Raw genomic sequence first — 19,251 nt, forward strand, 5'->3', positions numbered from 1 at the left:
AGTCTTTATGAATGAAGCAGAAAGAGGAAGAGTAAATAGTAAAAACATCGCAAGTTTGTCAATTGCATTAAAAATGCAACTAAGGTTCTACTTTCCCTTGGCGTACACCTCTCGGTGATCAGCCGCGTTCCTATATCTCTATGGTGAAACAGGGATGAACGTGATGAATGCAAGGTTGTTTCCATCTCTGAAAAATACTTCTTGCTTTAGTTAACGCATTCTTCCAACCTTCTCTCGATAGGCGGAATAACATCTTCACTTCTGTTCTCACGGGTGAAGATGTCGTCGAGCATGCTTTGGCTAAACTTAATTATTTCCTTAACACCAATTAACTTACTCGCTTAATTCTTGCCATTTACCCAGGGGATTAAGAACACATCATGGAGAAAATGGAGTATGGATGTACGGAAATAGACAGAGAAATGACAATGGAAACTATCATAACAGTTAATACTAAAATTAAGCGTCTGATACATGTTGTGAATGAAAGAGTAAAGAAGATGAATGCAGATGATGAAATAGAGATTAGAAACAAATATAGAAATAGTGTCAACATCTTGACACAAATCCTAAATGGAGGTTGTGCTTGCCGGCATGTGGAAGTAATGGAGAGGAAAGCTTCCTTCTCAGGCTTGCTTTCCCGATAGAATTGACATTCGCACAAAGCTTCAACTACGGGGATCGAAATAATTCTCTACTCGAAGACTCACCTTTCAGCCTTGTCTCGTGGTTCTCTCGGATCTACTCTAGACAGTCGCTTCAGACTAGTCTCTCTCTCAGAATCAGTATATGCACGTCTCTATGTATTCCTGTATATCAGTATCTATATCTGTATGTGTATATCTTTTCAGCGAATTTGAAGAAGCTATTTATAGGCAAGGCCTTGGCTCTTTGAATTTGTGGTTCCCACTGTATAGTTATGGTAGTTCCTGAAATGGTGGAATGGAAAATTCCTTCTGTTACGCAATAAACCCATCAGAAATGCACAACTGAAAGCTGTACACTTGTCAGAATCCTCCGCAAATGCGTTGCTCTTTACATCTTCGATTCAATCACCGCATACGGTGTTATTTTTTATTACCGCTTGCAGTTGAAATTGTGTTGATCGTTAGAGCTCTTGATCGATTGTCGCATGCGCCGGCATTGCGTTGATCATTTCTTCGTTCTTGATTGATGGGCGCAATGCGACGTAGATGCGTTGTTCACTTTATCTTTGAGCCATGAACGCATGCGGTGACTGATTTCCTGCAAACAAAAACTGAAACATTCTATTCTACCATCACAATGGTATTAGTGGGTGTATTGACGACATTTTATAATTTTCGCATTTCTTAGCCAATTTCTATACTATCGACGCAACTTTTCTTTCTTTTAGCCGCAATATCTATATAAAACAGTATAAATAATATTTATTTCTACAAGTTATCATGCGTCGATTATTGTAACTTGTGAATTAAAATGAAATTGGTTTCATTTTTTGAATCATTCGTCGTCGTCATTCAAAAAAAAATTAAAAGAGAGCGCGCTGGTGAATCCTAAATGATCGTTTAAGTAAATCGAGATCCTATACGATAGTCATTCTCTGCCTAAACGATCGTCCACCTCGCGTCTAAACGATCGCACACTAATTCCTACACGATCGGATAGCTTCCCTAAACGATCGTAGTGTGTGCCGAGTTTGTTAAACGATCGTATTCCTTTTCCTAAATGATCGTTTAGTAAAACCTACACAATCGTGTAACTTCTCCTAAACAATAAGAATTTTGCTATGCGATAACGTCTTTTTCCCTCCCACTTGCTTATCACCTACACGATCCGTGCTTTCTCCTTCCTCTACCAAATTCACTAAAGACCACACTTTGGGTTCTCACTTCGAGAATACCCAGGGCTCTTTTATGGTGGTGTCGTCCCCGCGGCGTTCGTGTTCGTGCTCCTGTAATTGACAATTCTGCTGGGTGTTGGTAGATCGCGTGCATGTTTCTACTGTGTTGAGTTCCGAAGTTTGAAGAACGTCTTCAACTAGTATGGCAACTCTCTCCTTCGTTTATTTTTGTTCAAAGCATGCCTTTAGTTGACTGGTTGTTTGCATAACTGTACGGTTGAATGTATATTGTTGTATTTTGGTCACTGTGAAAATGGAGCGATCCGAAAGTGCTCATGGAACTCGTCAGTAAGAGATCCTTCACCAAGTACCTCCCACTGAATGTTCTACCTAGGGGGTTCATTAACCTAGACAATCCAACTACTGATTTTAGTCTAAGTCCATTTAGTCCGCTCAAAAACAACTTTTGTCTTTGAAATAAAACAAGTTCAAGTAGTCACATTAAACTCTTTAATGGATTGTCCTTAATCTTGCATGCATGCATCAAATCTATCTAATTCACCTTTCTAGGTAGGTTCCCAGGTAGGGGTGCTCCGTTTTTGTCACCTTAAAAACTCCAGCCTAGACAGAACCTGCCTTAAACAAAAGGTCTTTATAGATAGATTTGCTACACTTTAACATTTTATTAGCCAATCTAATCGTATTAAACTGATTAAAAGATTAAAGCCTAAGGTTGCTAATCATATTAGAACCATGATCTTAAGTGTATCTCAACCAAGTTTTAAAACAACTTTAAAACCTTGATTAAACCTAAGTTGGCATGCATATCTTTCTTATTGATTTTAGTTCTAATTTCTTTATAACCTTCATAAAAGAAACAACTAAAAAAACCATACATTGCCACACAACTAGGTATTTTTAACGCTTATAAATTTAACCTATGTGTCATTGTTCATGCAATGTCCAGTCATTACTATACATAAATTTTATATATAAGTAACAACCAAGCACAAATGCTTTCCATATACCCTTATACTATAACATTTACAATATAAAGATGATGCATGTCAATACTTTATGCATGCATAAATATAACTCTTATATTATATGATGCATGAGCATACTCTTACGTAATTTAAATCATGCTTCTCTAAATCATAATACTTATAATAAAGAGATGATGCATGACCAATGCATAACTTAAGGTGGGATTTTCTCTATATAGCATACCATATGACATATAAATAAAATATACATCCTATGTATATTAACACAAATTAATGGACCGGGATGAACCACCTTAAAAACTGCAAAGAAAACTCTATCTATTACATTTTTCCAACGAGCAAACGGGTTCACAGGCGAACCGGGTCTTAAACCGCCGGGCAAAGCTCCCATCGTTTAGTAAACGCTCGCCAGATAAATGATTGTGTAGCGCACAAAACTAAGCGATGAGCTTGCTGAGCTATACGATCGTCTAGTGCACACGTGTAAAATAGCTCGTATCCAATACTCAACGATCGTCTATCCCATCGTTTACATGACCCGACCAACGTTTGGTCGTCTTCATCCTCGAAGAACAGCAACCCTTGCTTCGAAGCTTCTTCACGAACGACTCACAAACTCAAACTACTTTGAAATTACTGACTCGATAGCAATTAATATTCCCAAAAAACGTAGCGGCCCTTATAATTAACTTCAAATGTAAAAGAATTTAAACAATCTGAGGGTTCATCTCAGAAACTCAATTAATCCCACACATCCACAAACGATTTAACGATTAAACAAAGAGTAGACATGTTTCACCCACCGTGAATGTAATGCAATTCTTTGCATTAATGAATTTGGAATATCAGAAACCTTGCTCTGATACCAATTGAAGGAACTCTTATACAAGAGTACTCTGAGCGGAAGCGAATCTTTCCAAAGACATTGTGACAGAATTACCACATTCACATTCAAACATATAAATATGCATCATACTGTAAATTACTGGCATGCTTTAAGATTAAATAACAAGAGAACAAGAAAAATTACCGGTCGAAGAACCTTCCTTCACAGCAAAATATCGCTCTCTCCAAGGGAACATGCTTCTCTCACTCTCGCTAAAATGTCAAGCCAATCGTTCAGCAACACTACTAGTCGTCAACCATAAACAGCCTCCACACGTACAGAAGGATGGGGACGACACCACCGCTTGGAACCCTCGGTATTCTTGGTGTGAGAATCCAAAGAGTGGACTCTGTTGGGATTTGGTAGAGGGGAGGAGTAAATGAAGATCATAACAGTGATCAAGCAAGTGGGAGAAGGCTTAGTCTATCGTATAGACAAAATGCTTGATCATTTAGGTGAAGTACACGATCATGTAGGAAAAATGCAACGATCTTCTATATGATCGTTTAGTAAAGCTCGGACGCTATTCGATCGTTTAGTAAACGTAGGCGATCGTTTAGAAGATGGTGTGTGTGTATATGCGATCATGTAGTAAATTCAAGCTATCATATAGTCTCTGATTTTACTAAGCGATAGGCAACATACTTCACTTGAGCGAATCCATGATTCTTTTGCAAAATGAAAACGGTTTTCATTTTATTCTTCAGTTACGAAAACTGATTGGAACTTTCCACTAACGCACGGTTACGGAGAAAATGGCGTGCACAATTATCCTATAATTGTCAAAATAAAATAATAAATATAATCATATTATATTCATTAACCTATAGTTTAATATCACATATCAACCATAATGTTTTCCCCTCCACTAGATATAAATCATATTTATATCCGTTTTCCTCCAATTAATGTATCTCATACATAAAGTCAATTATATCATATATAAAAACCAGTTCAATTATATCATATATAATCGAACTCCCTCTTGTCAATTTGAATATGTCAAACTGACCCAAAAACTCATTCTCAACTTGAATCCATTGAGCTACCAAGGAGACCTTATGGACATATGGCTCGAAGCTCCAACAGTACGTGAATAGCTGACTAAACTCTTTAGCCACAAGATCCACCATCTGTTAATTGCCAAACATTCTACTAAAGACCGACAGCTGAACTCTCCTTACCACAGATATATTTCTGTGTCCATTGGATATAACCAATCAATAGTACGATAACCCTTTATAAATGCTTGTAAGTATAGCTGGGCCAATTTACCGTTTTGCCTCTGTAGTTACATCTAACTCTTTAGGTACAACTGATCCCTCTAATGAACAATACAACATAGTTCTACTATGTATGGACACCTCTCGGGCCATGAGAAGGTGTGTGGCGCCACATCTTTCAAGCCCAGGGATCAACCCTTAAGGGAGCAATCTATTTACTTACCTCTACTTTGGGGAAGGAGTGAATTCCATTTTGTGTAGCTGAGTTCCCTGCTTCCAAATCAGACAAATCCCTAAAGTGGTAGGTTTGAGTCAGCGACCTGGCCACTCACACCCATGCAAATCAAAGGACCGCCCTCAAATGCAGGAGTTCCTAACTCACTCAGGATTGAGGTAATGTTACCTATGGTCCTCCTAATGAAGTGAAGTCTCTGTCATGAACGACACTATATAACGTGATGTTAACACTTCGTGGTCAGGCCTTATACAAACTCTTTGTATAGGATGCCCCCGCTCGCACGTCCCCACATGAATAATTAGGATCAGACCATTTGTAGTAAGTCACAACACTTGTAACTATTCTACAAAGCGGGCCGCATCCGTAACGTTACCAGGATAAGGACCATTTTGGTTATCACTTAAGATATGATCCATTTGTATGTCATCACATACATGCTTAAGTTACATAATGACAACTGGGGAGTTTATTTTATTTGTTTGTGGTAAAGCAAATAAAACATCCAATGTTGAAAGACAAGTAGTGAAGAAAATATCATATATTATACATCACAAGCTTTCGTACAAAACTATGTTTACAAACTACAGGACACGAGAGTTTAGGACATCATCCCCAACAGAAACAGTGTAGGCACTAGTCATCATCTCTACTTCTCTTACTATATAGAGGTCATCGACCTTTTCACCAACCAATATTGCCTTAGAATCCTTAATCACCTCTAGGATTCCACCTTTTCCTCTGCACTCAAACCCAATGGAGTTAAGTATACCCAGAGATATCAAATTTCTCTTGAGTAAAGGTACATGTTTCACATTTCTGAGAAGCTTGATTGATCCATCATTTAACTTTAAGCATATTGAACCTACCCTTTTATTTTGCAAGCTTCATTGTTCCCCATGTACACAGATTCTCCATCCACATTCTTGTAGTATTAAACCAAGGTCTGAAGGGTGTCATATGATAGGTACAACCATAGTCAAGTACCCAGTCATGCTTCCCAAGAGGACTTATTTGGTTGGTTTTGTTTCTAGTAGAAGCTAAGGCATGAGAATAGAAGTAGGACCCTTCAACAATTAAAACTTCTGGTTGTTTTCCTTTCCGATCCTTCTCTTTTTCTTGATTTTTCTGTTTTAAGCTGTAACAATCCCTCATCAAGTGTCCTTTCTTCTTGCAGTAGTTACATCTCAGCTTGGTTTCGGGTTTATGCTCTTTACCAGATTGATTTTTAGTCCCTTTAGATTGATTCTGCTTGTTCTTGCACTTGAAAAACGACCCTTCTACATGAGGCTGCTCCTTTTTACTGATTGAAGCTCCAACTCACTAGTTCTCAATGCTGAAACAATGGCATTAGTGATAACTGACTTTTTGCCATATTTCATGTATTCCTCACCTCCTTATAGGCTTTGAGTATAGAGTTCAACAAAACAAAGGCTTCATTCTCATCGCCAATCTTTTCATCAAGGCTCTTAAACTCAGAAACTATCCTTTTAAACTCATCTAGATTGTCTGATAGTGGTTTAGAAAAATCCATCTTAAAAGTGAAGAACTTTTCCCTTAGTTACATCTTGTTGGGGAGATCCTTGGTTGTAAATAGACCTTCTAGCTTGACCCACATCTTGTAGGCCGTGTCTTGATCGATAACCTGTCTCAAGATGCCGTCGTTGAGATTAAGAACCAAAGTTCCATAAGCTGTAAGTTCCATATCTTCCCTTTCTTAAGCTATTAATGTAGATGGTAGAGTTGACGACTCTAAAAAGGCTTTATGAGCTCTCTATTGACCAAGAATAACTTTGATTTTGGCCTTCCACAGACCAAAATCACCTTTTCCATTGAACTTCTCTATTTCAAATCTTGCAACAGCCATCGCTGATCTGATCAAGTATCGAGACTGGTTTTCTTGAATATCTTGATACTCCAAGAATGCTGACTTTGATGATCTTCAAATGCTTTGATACCATAAATTGTTGAGTTATTCAATCTTCTCTAGGCCCGATTACTCAAGATCAACACTGAGACGATGAAGACATAACTGAGAAAGGCTCTGTCAAATCCTCGATGCTAGATACTCGATGCTCAATATGTTTCTACTCGATACTCGATGTGAATTTCCTTCTATCCTCGACGAGATTCTGTTTTTTCTTGATGGAACGCGATGAGGGCTAATTGATACCCGATCCTACTCGATGAGTCTTGATCTTTACTCAATGCGACTCGAAGACAAAAACGACTGACTCGAAGCTACTCGATAAAAGAAATCGATGCACAATTCAACTCGATACACTGGAATTCGATACGATTTGATAACAAGATTGTGTTCACGTTCTTTTCAGAAAGATTGAAGTCGACCAAACGAAGAAGATAAAGATAAGAAGAAGAAACACACAGGATTACGTGGTTCAGCCAAGATGCCTATGTACACGGGAAGATTCACATTTTTTTTCACTTAGAAGACTACGTAACTATGTTTTTGTTTACAGAAAAATAGAAAATTATGAACTCATTCTGTTTTATTTTCTGATCAGTGGTATTTATAACATATACCAAGATCGTTTACAAGATAAAGTTAGTTATAAACTAAACTAGCTGAGGTATTTGAGTCACGATTTCTTCAAAAAGTTTTTGCGCATATACATTAGGTAGGGAGGAACTAAAAGATACTACTGCCCACACTCCTTGCATAGGGAGAAACTAAAATAAGCATCGACATAAGCCTAACTTAATGATTTTCACAAAGACCACACAACTTCTTGCCCACACATATATTTTTGCAGAAATGATGTTATGGTCATGCATTGAAAATTCGTCGACGGAAATTAGCTCTGCTGACATTTTTTGTTGCATTCGTAGAAAAATTGTCGGCGAAGACAAAAATTCTTGTAGTGTTCTAACGTTTCTCTCACTCACTCACCCGTCTCTTCACATTACTCCCATTCTTATCTCTTTTATCTTCTCCCTTCTTAATCCGTTTGGTTCAACCTCTTCATCTCCTCCATTTCTCTTCTTAAGATTTTCTCTTCTTGCTCGATCGTATGGGTCTTTTCTTGTTGAATCACTTTTTACACTTCTCTATATATTTTTTAAAGGTTGTTTTCATGATTTTTTTCAAAGATCTACTATGTATGTGATTATTTGTTATAGATCTGATGAAGTTTTTTTTTCCTCTTTTATTTTTTTTTTAGATCTATTTTTTTTTTTGGAGTTTTTGTTATAGGTTTTAGATCTATCTTCTCTCGATGTTTTATTGTTTCTTGCATGTTCGATTTTTCCATGGTTTTCTGAGGCGGGTTTATCTACATAACGTTTAGCACCCAATCAGATTTATCTGCATGTTAGATCTATAGGTTTTTTTTGTTCAATAGATTTTTTGGTTTCGATGTCCCAAGTAGGTTTTTTCCTTGGATTTTTGGGTTTCGATTTTTTGAGAATATGTTAGATCTGTAGGGTGTTTTTGTTCAATGGATTTTTGGGTTTCAATGTCTCGAGTAGGTTTTTTTCCTTGGGTTTTTGGGTTTCAATTTTTTTAGAATATGTTAGATCTATATAGGTTTTTTTTAATGGAATTTTTGGGTTTCAATTTTCTTATTAAGGTTCCTTATTACTTTTATGTTCTTCTTCCTTTTTACTATGTCTTCACAGCCTTCGTTCGTTCAATTCGACCCATCTTTTTTACAGGTTTCCTCTCGTTGCTTCAAAAAGAGAAAAAGAATATTGTCCAATTTTTAAGATTATTCAGTGTTCATGTTTGAGTGCTAAGTACCCGTGTTTAGTTATAATTTATTTGGAATATATTTGGTGTTTAAAAATGAAGAAAAAATATTTTATGTAACAAGTGTTCAAAAATTGAATTGAAGATTTTCTGTTTAGTATATGAATACTTTGTATAGAATCTATTATATTTTAAGAATGGAAAAAAATTGGAAGTTTTTATTTTTGTCTTAAAAAAGTTAGAAAAATAGGTGTATATTTGAAAATTAAAATGAAGAATAGCAAAAAAAAAAAAAAAAAAAAAAAAAAAAAAAAAAAAAAAAAAAAAAAACATAATCAATTTCATTTTTAAAAAATTACACAAGATACCCCAAATTAACTCAACTCAACTCAACTCTTCACCTCCAAATACAGACAATTAAACTTTCCAGATAATCTAATTTCCTAGACAATAATTACCAACTCAACTTCTGATCACTTCTCTAATGAGATCTCAAGTATATGTTGAATATACTAGTAATTATTGGAAAATGTTAATATACATCACAATACCATAGTTTATTTTTGGTGTGTTACAAATATATTGAAAAATGTAAATGTACATCACATATATTGTTTGATATATAAAACAGTATATTATACAAATTGTCTTGTTTATGTATTTATCAAATATACCCTAATTTATTTCTAGAAAATTCAAATATAGTACTGTATATATTAAATATACCTTGTTTTCTGTTTCGTGTCGATTCTTACTTTCATTTAAGGGCAACAATTTTTGAAGTTTTGGAGAACTTTTCTTTGCTTGTATAGGTTTTGAAAAGAAAATCATCTTGAAAAGTTCATAATCGCGAGAAACTTCCAAATTTCCTTTACATACTTCTTTTGGGATAATATATCTATACTATATTAAATCGGCATATAAGTGGAGAACTTTTCACTCCCCACTTTGCCCTCAATTTTTAAATAAATTCCAACTATGCCCTTATGTTTTCTCTCTCATTCAATCCTACGATTAATAACTTAAAACACCACTGCCATGGAACCATCGCCCGGGATGAGCAACAGAACGAGCCGGAAATGTATTTGGGTGCCATGGAAAATTTTCACGATAATCCAAACTCATCTTGTCGGAAAATCCCCCATTCCGTCGACACCCCTATTTTGGGACCACCGAGACGCAAAATTTTTATGGTAGTCAGGACTCATCTTTCCACTACTTGCAGAATCACCCATTTCCGCCGCCGCCGCCGCCGCCGCCTCTTTAACTTCATGATGGTTAATGAGTCCATTGGTTTTTGGGAACATTAGAGTGTCTGAAGGAAAACACACTGGATATATGGTTTTTGAATTTGAGAACTGTACAAGAGAGAATGATAAGAGATATTTACATTAAAATTTGAAATAAGAAGAAATTAAGAATTGAAAGATGGAAGATGAGTCTAGGAAGAAAGAATGAGACAATATCTATTAAAAGGTTGAGAAAATAATTGTTAAAAGAAGTAGAGAAACAGGAAAGTATGTTTCATTCTGCCATTCACTGGACAAATTAACAGTCATTGCGAAGAAATGAAGAAAAAACAGGCGATGATTCCGATGTTGAAGATCATTTCTTCTTCTTTCTCAGGCGAGGCGATGATTCCATTAGAGAATCCACAGGTGAGGCGAGATTTTCTCTGTTTTCTTGTCTCTGGTTGTTAAAATTATGGTGGTGATGCGATAAACATAAGATTTAGTTAAATCATGAAATTTTATACTACTATTTTATGGTGGTGATGCGATGATTTCATTTTTGTTCATTAGTTGTAAAAACTCCTTTTTCTCATAAATAATCTATTTTTTCATTTTTTTTTTCCTTTGCAGTAATGTTCAATGAAGTTACTGAGAATATTGGTAATGATATTCAAAAAAATAAAATCTCATTAATTGAACAATAGTTCTCTTTGATGATTGTATTTTGAATAAAATCTCATTACGTTTTGTTCATCCACAATCATCAAAGAAATTGAACAATAGTTTCCTCTTCATAAATTGAAATATAACATCGTCCAATTTTTGGATATTGAATTGTTTACGATGAAGGAAAAAATAATAAGTAACCATTTTATTTATCAGTTTTCTTTTTAGTTTAAAATGTTATTCACTTTTTTTTTTTTTTGGTTAATTAATTGTTGTATTTTGCAGATTTTATTGGGGTTGTGTTCTCAGTAAGAACAATGCTTGATCCTAAAATAAAAAATGCAAACAATAAAATAGTTATCAAAAGAGAGATATTTTTGCCAGAAGAAAGGCATAAAAAATTTCAATATATACCTTAGCTTTTTTTTTTTTTTTTTTTTTTAACCTTTATGCTAACAATGAATAATTCATTTTATAGGGGTAAACCAACTAAATTGACATTGTGGAATGATTTAGCCGTTAATGAAGACTCTGAATTAGAATAACTAATTATTCTCAATCCAATTATCTTGGCATTTAATGTTGTGACAAATATATATGAAGGTAAGTTTTAGAAACCCGAACCCGACCGAATGATAATAGAAATTTTTTTTTTTAAAGTTTAATAGTTTCTTTCTCCTATTTGTTAGGAGAATTGATCATACATAGATTTTTTTCATGTTTAAATTTCTCATACTTTAAAATAATGACTATAAAACATAAGTTAAGTTTGTTGAAACTAAGGTTGTTGGGAATATTTTCATTGGTGTTTAATTCCTCACTTTTATTGTTTTAAATTCATAACCATTCTCTTTACTAATCAACTTTTATATATTTCTCCTTCATTAGTAGTTCTAATTCTTAATAGCCAAACAAGATGATTTTTTTTTTTTGTTCTTCCCTCTAAAAAAAAATGGATAAATCAAAATTAGTAAGCATCAAAGAAATTATGCACGTGATATTTGATGATTTATTTTGTTCTATAATTATCTCAGTCATCAAGATTATAAATAAGAATAACTCATGATTTGATAAGTCCAAAATTTGCAACCAAAGAGTGTATGCCAATAGAGTTCAAAAAATGACTCATTGTAACAATTACAATGATAGTGTACAATTTCATAGAAAATATATGCTTAAACTTATAATTTCTTATGGCCAAATTACTGTACATGCAACTGCATTTGAAGCTGCAGAGGTGATAGTTGGAAGTAAGGTAGTAATAAATTAAATTGAGTTATCATTTAAATAAATCATATTTGGAATTAAATTATTGATTAAAGAAAACATATTTGAACTTATATCTAACAAACTTATCTTCGTTGCTTTCAATCTCAGATGAAGAAGGAGGAATCTAAGATTTTCATTCTCACCAAGGAAAAACTTACAAATTCCTCATTCGCATGGACAAAAAGTCTAAAGAAGATCGATCATGTAATACCCCAGGCCCAGGATTCAGCTCCTAATGGCCCCGACATTCCCCTACGTCCCCTGCGACCTGGTTATGACGTCCTCACTCACATGTATCCAAGCTAAGTACGCTTAACTTTGGAGTTCTTATCACTGAGCCACCGAAAAGGAAGGTACACCTTGTCGGTATAAGTAGTAACTTTTAATTCTTTTAAGTCTTTCTTAACCATACTTTCATGTCTTCAAGATCCTTTCATTCAGATGTAATATCGGTTTATTCATGTACCCCTCCTGAACTCGGGTCGTTATAGATCAAGAGGTCATTTCGTGGTTCAAGAAATAAATGCAATTGAAGTTGAAGACTCTAACCCGTGAACATTTGAAGTCTTACATCTTAAGAAAAAAATCAAAATAGAAAAGTAGTTTCAATATAATATTAGTTCCTTTTTTCCATATTTACACATGTAATGTTGACACTAAGAATATTTATCCTTTTCTATATAGAAAGTTTTATAAATTTCCTTAATCTTGTAAATATTTAGTTATATAAAATAAAAAAGAATATTATATTACATTTTATAATTTTTTAAAAAAAATATCGAAAAATATCGTATTTGAGATTATTTGGGCTATTTGATCCTCATAAGTGCATAATTTTTTTTCGATTACGGTTGGGGAAAACTTTAAAAAAATTGTGTAGATAATCAAACCCACCTTGCTTTAGAATATAAGGACAAGAAATTAGATAATATAACACACACTACATTCAACACAAACTCCATTACAAGTGTATAATTTATTTAACTTAAATCTTTTATAAGCTTATCCTAGATAATCGAATTTTGTGTCACTACCAACCTAGATATTAAGTAACTTAAAAAAAAAACATACATATATAATTTATAAATAGTGAGATAATAAAATCTATACAATCTAATTCGTTACAAAACGAAACTATACATTCTAGAGGTATTATAGTGTCATTGTTTAACAAAGCTTATCGTGATTTTTGAAAATGTAAATTTCCTACTTTGTGGTCCCTTCTTCTATAATATCTAATTTTGTAAGAACCTCATCAATGCAAGCAATTCTTTTTTGTGGAGAAGTTTCATACATCCAATTTCTTCTATATTGGGTACCAAATTTTCAACTCTTATTATGTATCATTGACTACTGGTTTGATCAATATGAATTGGAAGAAAAAATTACTTCTTTGACTACTGGTTTGATCAATATGAATTGGAAGAAAAAATTACTCCACTTGACTACTGGTTTGATCAATATGAATTGGAAGAAAAATTTACTCCGCTTGACTACTAGTTTGATCAATATGAATTGGAAGAAAATTTTATTTCGCTTTTTCTTTTAATTTTTTTCTGTTCTTTAATAAATTTGAAAAGTATGAAAATTTGAACTTCCTTTTGCTATGATAAAAGAAAATATTTGATTCAATATAATCTGTTTTTATTTAATTTCTTGTTAATTTATTTATAAATTTTACACAAACTCATCATCAATCCAAATGTATAACATAAACTATATTTTTTAAAGCTTATCCTAGAAATTCGAATTTTTTTTAACCATCCAACCATAGATTTAGAAATAAAGATTTTAATTAACTTTAACAAAGAAAAAAAAAATTAATGGAAACATGTTAAAGTCTAACAATTCTAAATGGTTACAAGTAGAGTGCCATTGTGCACCTTTCAATCTAATTTCTTGAAAACCTTATCTCCAATTTCATCCATAGTAGGTATCAATGGTGTTATTCCTATTGAGTTTGTGCTTTTTTTATTATTATTATTATCATTATAAATTTCTATATGCTATTTCAATTTTTTGTTGATTTTGAATTAATTTCTCTATGCTATTTCACTTTTTCATTGATTTTGAACTATTCTTTGTAATATATTCACCATCTCATCATTTCTTTTCAAGTTTCCGACATTGTTGCTCGCTCTATTTCCAAACTTTTAGCTCTTATTTTAGAAGATTTATTGTTGACTATAGATTTGATCAATATGAATTGAAAAAGTAAATTATTCTATTTTCCTTCTAATTTTCTTCCCTTTATATATATACTTGCAACAAATGAAAATTGACTTCATTTCAATGTGATAACTTATTATTTTTTAAATAGATTTTTCATTTTATCATGAAAACAAATGATTGATTCTTTCTAATATTTCTCTTTTTCATCAATTAGATTTGAAACAACTTCCATCATTTAAAATTATAAATGTAATCTAAACAATAAAATGGGTTGTTTTTAGACTAATCAACACGTATTGTTCTCCCAAGGTTTTGTGAGTTTTTTCATATTATATATGTGTTAATGCACGTATATTGAATTAACTACAAAAATTGTTCTACTAAATTTATATGATTACATAGAAGAATTCATGTATTTAAAAAAAATATATATATATAGAAGAATTTGTGTTTGTCAGGTTATTTGGGTAAGAATATTTTATATTTTCACTTTTTAGCAATCAACTCATGGAAATCAAATTATAGAATTTGTTTATATAATTTAAAAATTAATTTTGAATTTAAATGTATAACCTATACAGTAGAATAACTAATATGAAGTACTTGTTTATGCATAAGCATGCCTTTTGAGATTGTTATATTGATTTCTTGATTGTTTTCTTTTTTATTGCGTTTGTATTATTAGTCGTGAGGAGGAAGAAGGTTTTTTTTTTTTTTTTTTCATGTTCGTGAGACCTGATTTTATGCGACTATTTCTTTTTATTACAATTTAAAGTCGAAGTATCATTTAAATTCAAGTGTCGAATGTGGTGCTGTTTAAGAATGATTTTGATATTGTGTAAATAACTTGATGTTTAAAATCAACAAATGGAAAGTAAATTAAAGTTTTTGTTTGTATAATTCAAAAATCAATTTCGAATTTAAATTAACAACTTATACAACAGAATAATTAATATGTATTATTCAACAAATAATAAAATACATTTTAAATATAAATTAGTATGAATTTGAAAGCTAAAGAAACGATAAACTATTATGTAATTACTTTTCTTCCCTTTTCATATTATAACATATTATAATGTTTGTATATTTTTTTCTAGATCTTTGAAGATGTTCTCCATTTTTCTTTAACATTTTATACTATGTACATTTGTTTGCTTTTAGATAGAATGGAGATTAATCGGAACTTTAGTAGCAATGAACATGAACAAAATTCGTCAACAAAAGTATTGAAAGTTCATTCAAATAAATATATATTATCTAACATATGATTCCACAAGGGCAAAAAATCTAATGTGTAAATGTTGATTTCGTCCATAGGGATCAAAAAAAAAAAAAGGAAAGAAAGAAAGTAAATGCAAAGGCCAATGCATGCAAAAGAAAAAATATGTCGAATTGTCAATTGAAAAACAAAGAGAAAAAATTTACTTTCTCTTAATCAAATTGTCAATTGAACAAAGAAAATTACATTGGCAAAAATAGATTTTGGAATCCAAAGTACACCTAATACAAGTCGTCGTCTAGAAACAATAACAATAGGTATGTTTTTTTTTATGTTTTCTTCTTTATTGTTTTAAGTTTTCTTTTTTAACACAACTTTAAATATCATGTTTCTTATTAGGAACTGATTTTTCTACAAACAATGAAAACACAACCATTCGTGAATTGAAAAAAAATGTCACCATATATATATTGTAAAGCAAAAAGGTTTGAATAAGAAACACCAATGTTTTGGTGTTACAATGGAAAAATTCGACTTTCACCAGTTATAATTCCAAATGAATTACTTCAAATATATTTCAATGTAGATGAAGATGGATTCAAGTTTATAAATAATATTAGGGCATACAATAGCCTTTTTTCTTTCACTTCATTTGGTGTTAATTTGGATAAAAAATTAACATCGTCAAGACAAGGTGTTTATACATTTAGAGTCCAAGGACAACTATATCATGATCTACCAGCATTATTGCTAGAAGACAGACCAAAATATTTTCAATTATACTTCTTCGACACCGACAATGAAATTCAAAATAGAATTAGGGTTTTACAAGATGGAGGCATTAGTGATTGTATAGTACACAAGTTGATAAAAATACTCAAATGCAATCCTCACTCACGAGTATTTCGGTCGTTGAAAGAGTTTTACAATTTACAAGATATTCATATACAAATTGCAAGTAATGTTAAAGTTGATCAATGCGTTTATACACACCTACTGTTAATCAAGTAGTAGCTATATGTATTGAAGGAAATGAAACTTCTTCACCTTTTGAAAGAGACATTGTCCTCCATGCCCATTCAGGAAATCGTCATAGAATTAAACATTATTTTAGTTGCTATAACTCTCTACAGCATCCATTGTTATTTACAAAATGAGAAACTGGATGGCATCAAGAAATAAAAAGATATGGCCAACCAATTGAAAATGGGAGGACATCATCTGTAAATTGTCAAACTTAAGAAAATTCTAGTTTCCAGACTCCAGAAGAAGTTCTTGTAAGAGAACGTCAAGGTAACCTATCTAACATAGTTTCATTTATATTCCACGAAATTCTCTATTTAAATATGTTAACATTATTTAAATTTCTATATTTAATGGTTTATCAAGGAAACAAAATGGAAGAATTTCATGCAGGGAATATTATTGTTTCAAGTTTCAGATTAGAGAACCTTGGACATCGATTTTTCTTTTAGCACGATGTTTGTTTCAACAATTTGTTGTTGATATGTACATAAAACTTGCAACTATGCTGGACTTTTTTAGAATACAACAGCCTCAAATAAGATCAGAGTTATACCAAGGATTAGTCGATGTCGTTCACTCAAGAGAAACAAATGCATATAAAGTGGGGAAGCGAATTGTATTTCCTGGTTCTTTTGTTGGAGGCACAAGAGATATGCGATGCAGATATTTGGATGCAATAAACTTAGTACAATGATTTGGAAAGCCAGATCTTTTTATTACTACGACATGCAATTCTAAATGGAAGGGAATTAAAGATGAACTGTTAGAAAGGACAACAACCTCAAGATAGGCCTGATTTGACATCACAATTTTTTCGAGCAAAATTACAAGATCTCAAAAATCAACTATTTAGAAAAGAAGTTTTTGGAAAGGTTGGAGCATATGCATATGTGATTGAGTTCCAAAAAATGGGACTCCCGCATGCTCATATTTTGATTATTTTAAAATCTGGGAATAAAATAACAAATGATGATCAATACGATGCCTATGTTTCTGCTGAAATTCTTGATAAGGCAGCTGTTGATACCAAAATTTGCACCAACGGTAAATTTGTATTTGGAGGAGAATAACTGGATATCCTGCAAGAAAAGTGAGTAAAGCTAACACCGGTGTAGTGTTGAACCAAATCCACTCCGACGCTCAAGTTAGAATCGAGTTTGAATTTGAGTCAGCTGGTAACAATTAGCATAGGTTGAAAAGCATACGTTTCTTTAACGATACCACTTGAATTATATAGGTCGTCCCTATAATAACCGACATAGCTTGTCTCTTCAGCTTCCAAGCCATCATTAATTATTATTTTATTCGTTTTCCACCTGAACCATCATTATGTGAGCTGTTACAAACATCGACCCTTAATGTGCTTGACCTTTGGATAGAAGTATGACTTTTGATTTACCAATAATTATCCTTAATACGTTATGCCTCTCTAATAATTGAGTTGCACAAACAAAATTGGGTAACTAAACAGTCTTTAAAATAACCGTCTTAGAAGATGTTTCCATTAATTTTCCGTTTCTTGAAAATCTAATGCATGGCAAAAAAAAAAGTAGACCCCCCCCCCCTCATTACTTTGCCAATCGGGCTTCACAGCCTGGCTGGCAGCCTCTACAGTTGGTGCTCCACATTTGAGGGGCGGGCAGCTCGGCTACCACCCCTCGCTTCTTCTCTTCTTCTTCTTCTTCTTCTTCTTATTATTATTATTATTATTATTATTATTATATATACTTAAATATATATACACATATATATTCCTTTATTAAAATATACTCACATGTATATATACTTTTTTACTTATATTATTATATATACATATAATATTTCTTTACTTAAATTTACATATACATATATATTTCTTATTTATGCATATATTATTCTATATCCACAAGATACAATATTGTTTTAGCCAAAAGCCATTTGAAAGTCTATGAGCTTCCACGCTCGAGTTACTTGTCAAGCTTGGCTGGCTTTCCTTAGTCCACCTTCTAGCTCAACTGGCTTTATCCAAAACTTGGATTTAATTAAACTATTTGGATTTAATTTTACTCTCCACAACAGTAAACCCAGTTCTTCACGAGATAGTTGTTAAACACATGATACATGGACTATGTGAAGCATTGAAAAAAGATAGCCCATGTATGGTGAATGGAGCATGTAGATTCCACTATCCCAAGTCATATTCTTCTCATGCTATGCAAGGAAAGGATTCATATCCAATATATCGCAGATGAAATGATGGAATAAAAGTATGCAATTTTTACAATAGTTACGAATTTTTTTCTATGTCATGCATGAATGCATGTTTTAAATTTAAAAAATATATAAATAGTAATAGATATAAATTCCATTCACAAGTATGCATTCGCAATGCCATGTTAGATAGTCAATGAGTAGTTATTTTTAATACATATCTTCTCTAATGATACAATTGTCACATCAATGTTGAGATTTATTCCACAATTAAGGTGGTCAAATATTTGTATAAATATATATATAAAGATCATGATAGAGCAGCAGTTTCAATAGTAAATGATGACGAAGATGTTATTATAAATGAGATTCAAAACTTTCAAGATGCTAGGTGGGTTTCTATGCCAGAAGTACTGTGGAGAATATTTGATTTTAGACTAAATGAAATATCTCTACTAGTTATATATCTACAGCTACATCTTCCAAATCAACAATTGGTTTCTTATTGGTATAACCAAAATCTTTAAAAAAAAAAAAAAAAAAAAAATCTCATTGATGATGGAAGACTATAATTGATCAAATGATGTACCAA

This window comes from Benincasa hispida, chromosome 9 (genome assembly GCF_009727055.1).
Source record: "Benincasa hispida cultivar B227 chromosome 9, ASM972705v1, whole genome shotgun sequence".
Classification (NCBI taxonomy): Eukaryota; Viridiplantae; Streptophyta; class Magnoliopsida; order Cucurbitales; family Cucurbitaceae; genus Benincasa; species Benincasa hispida.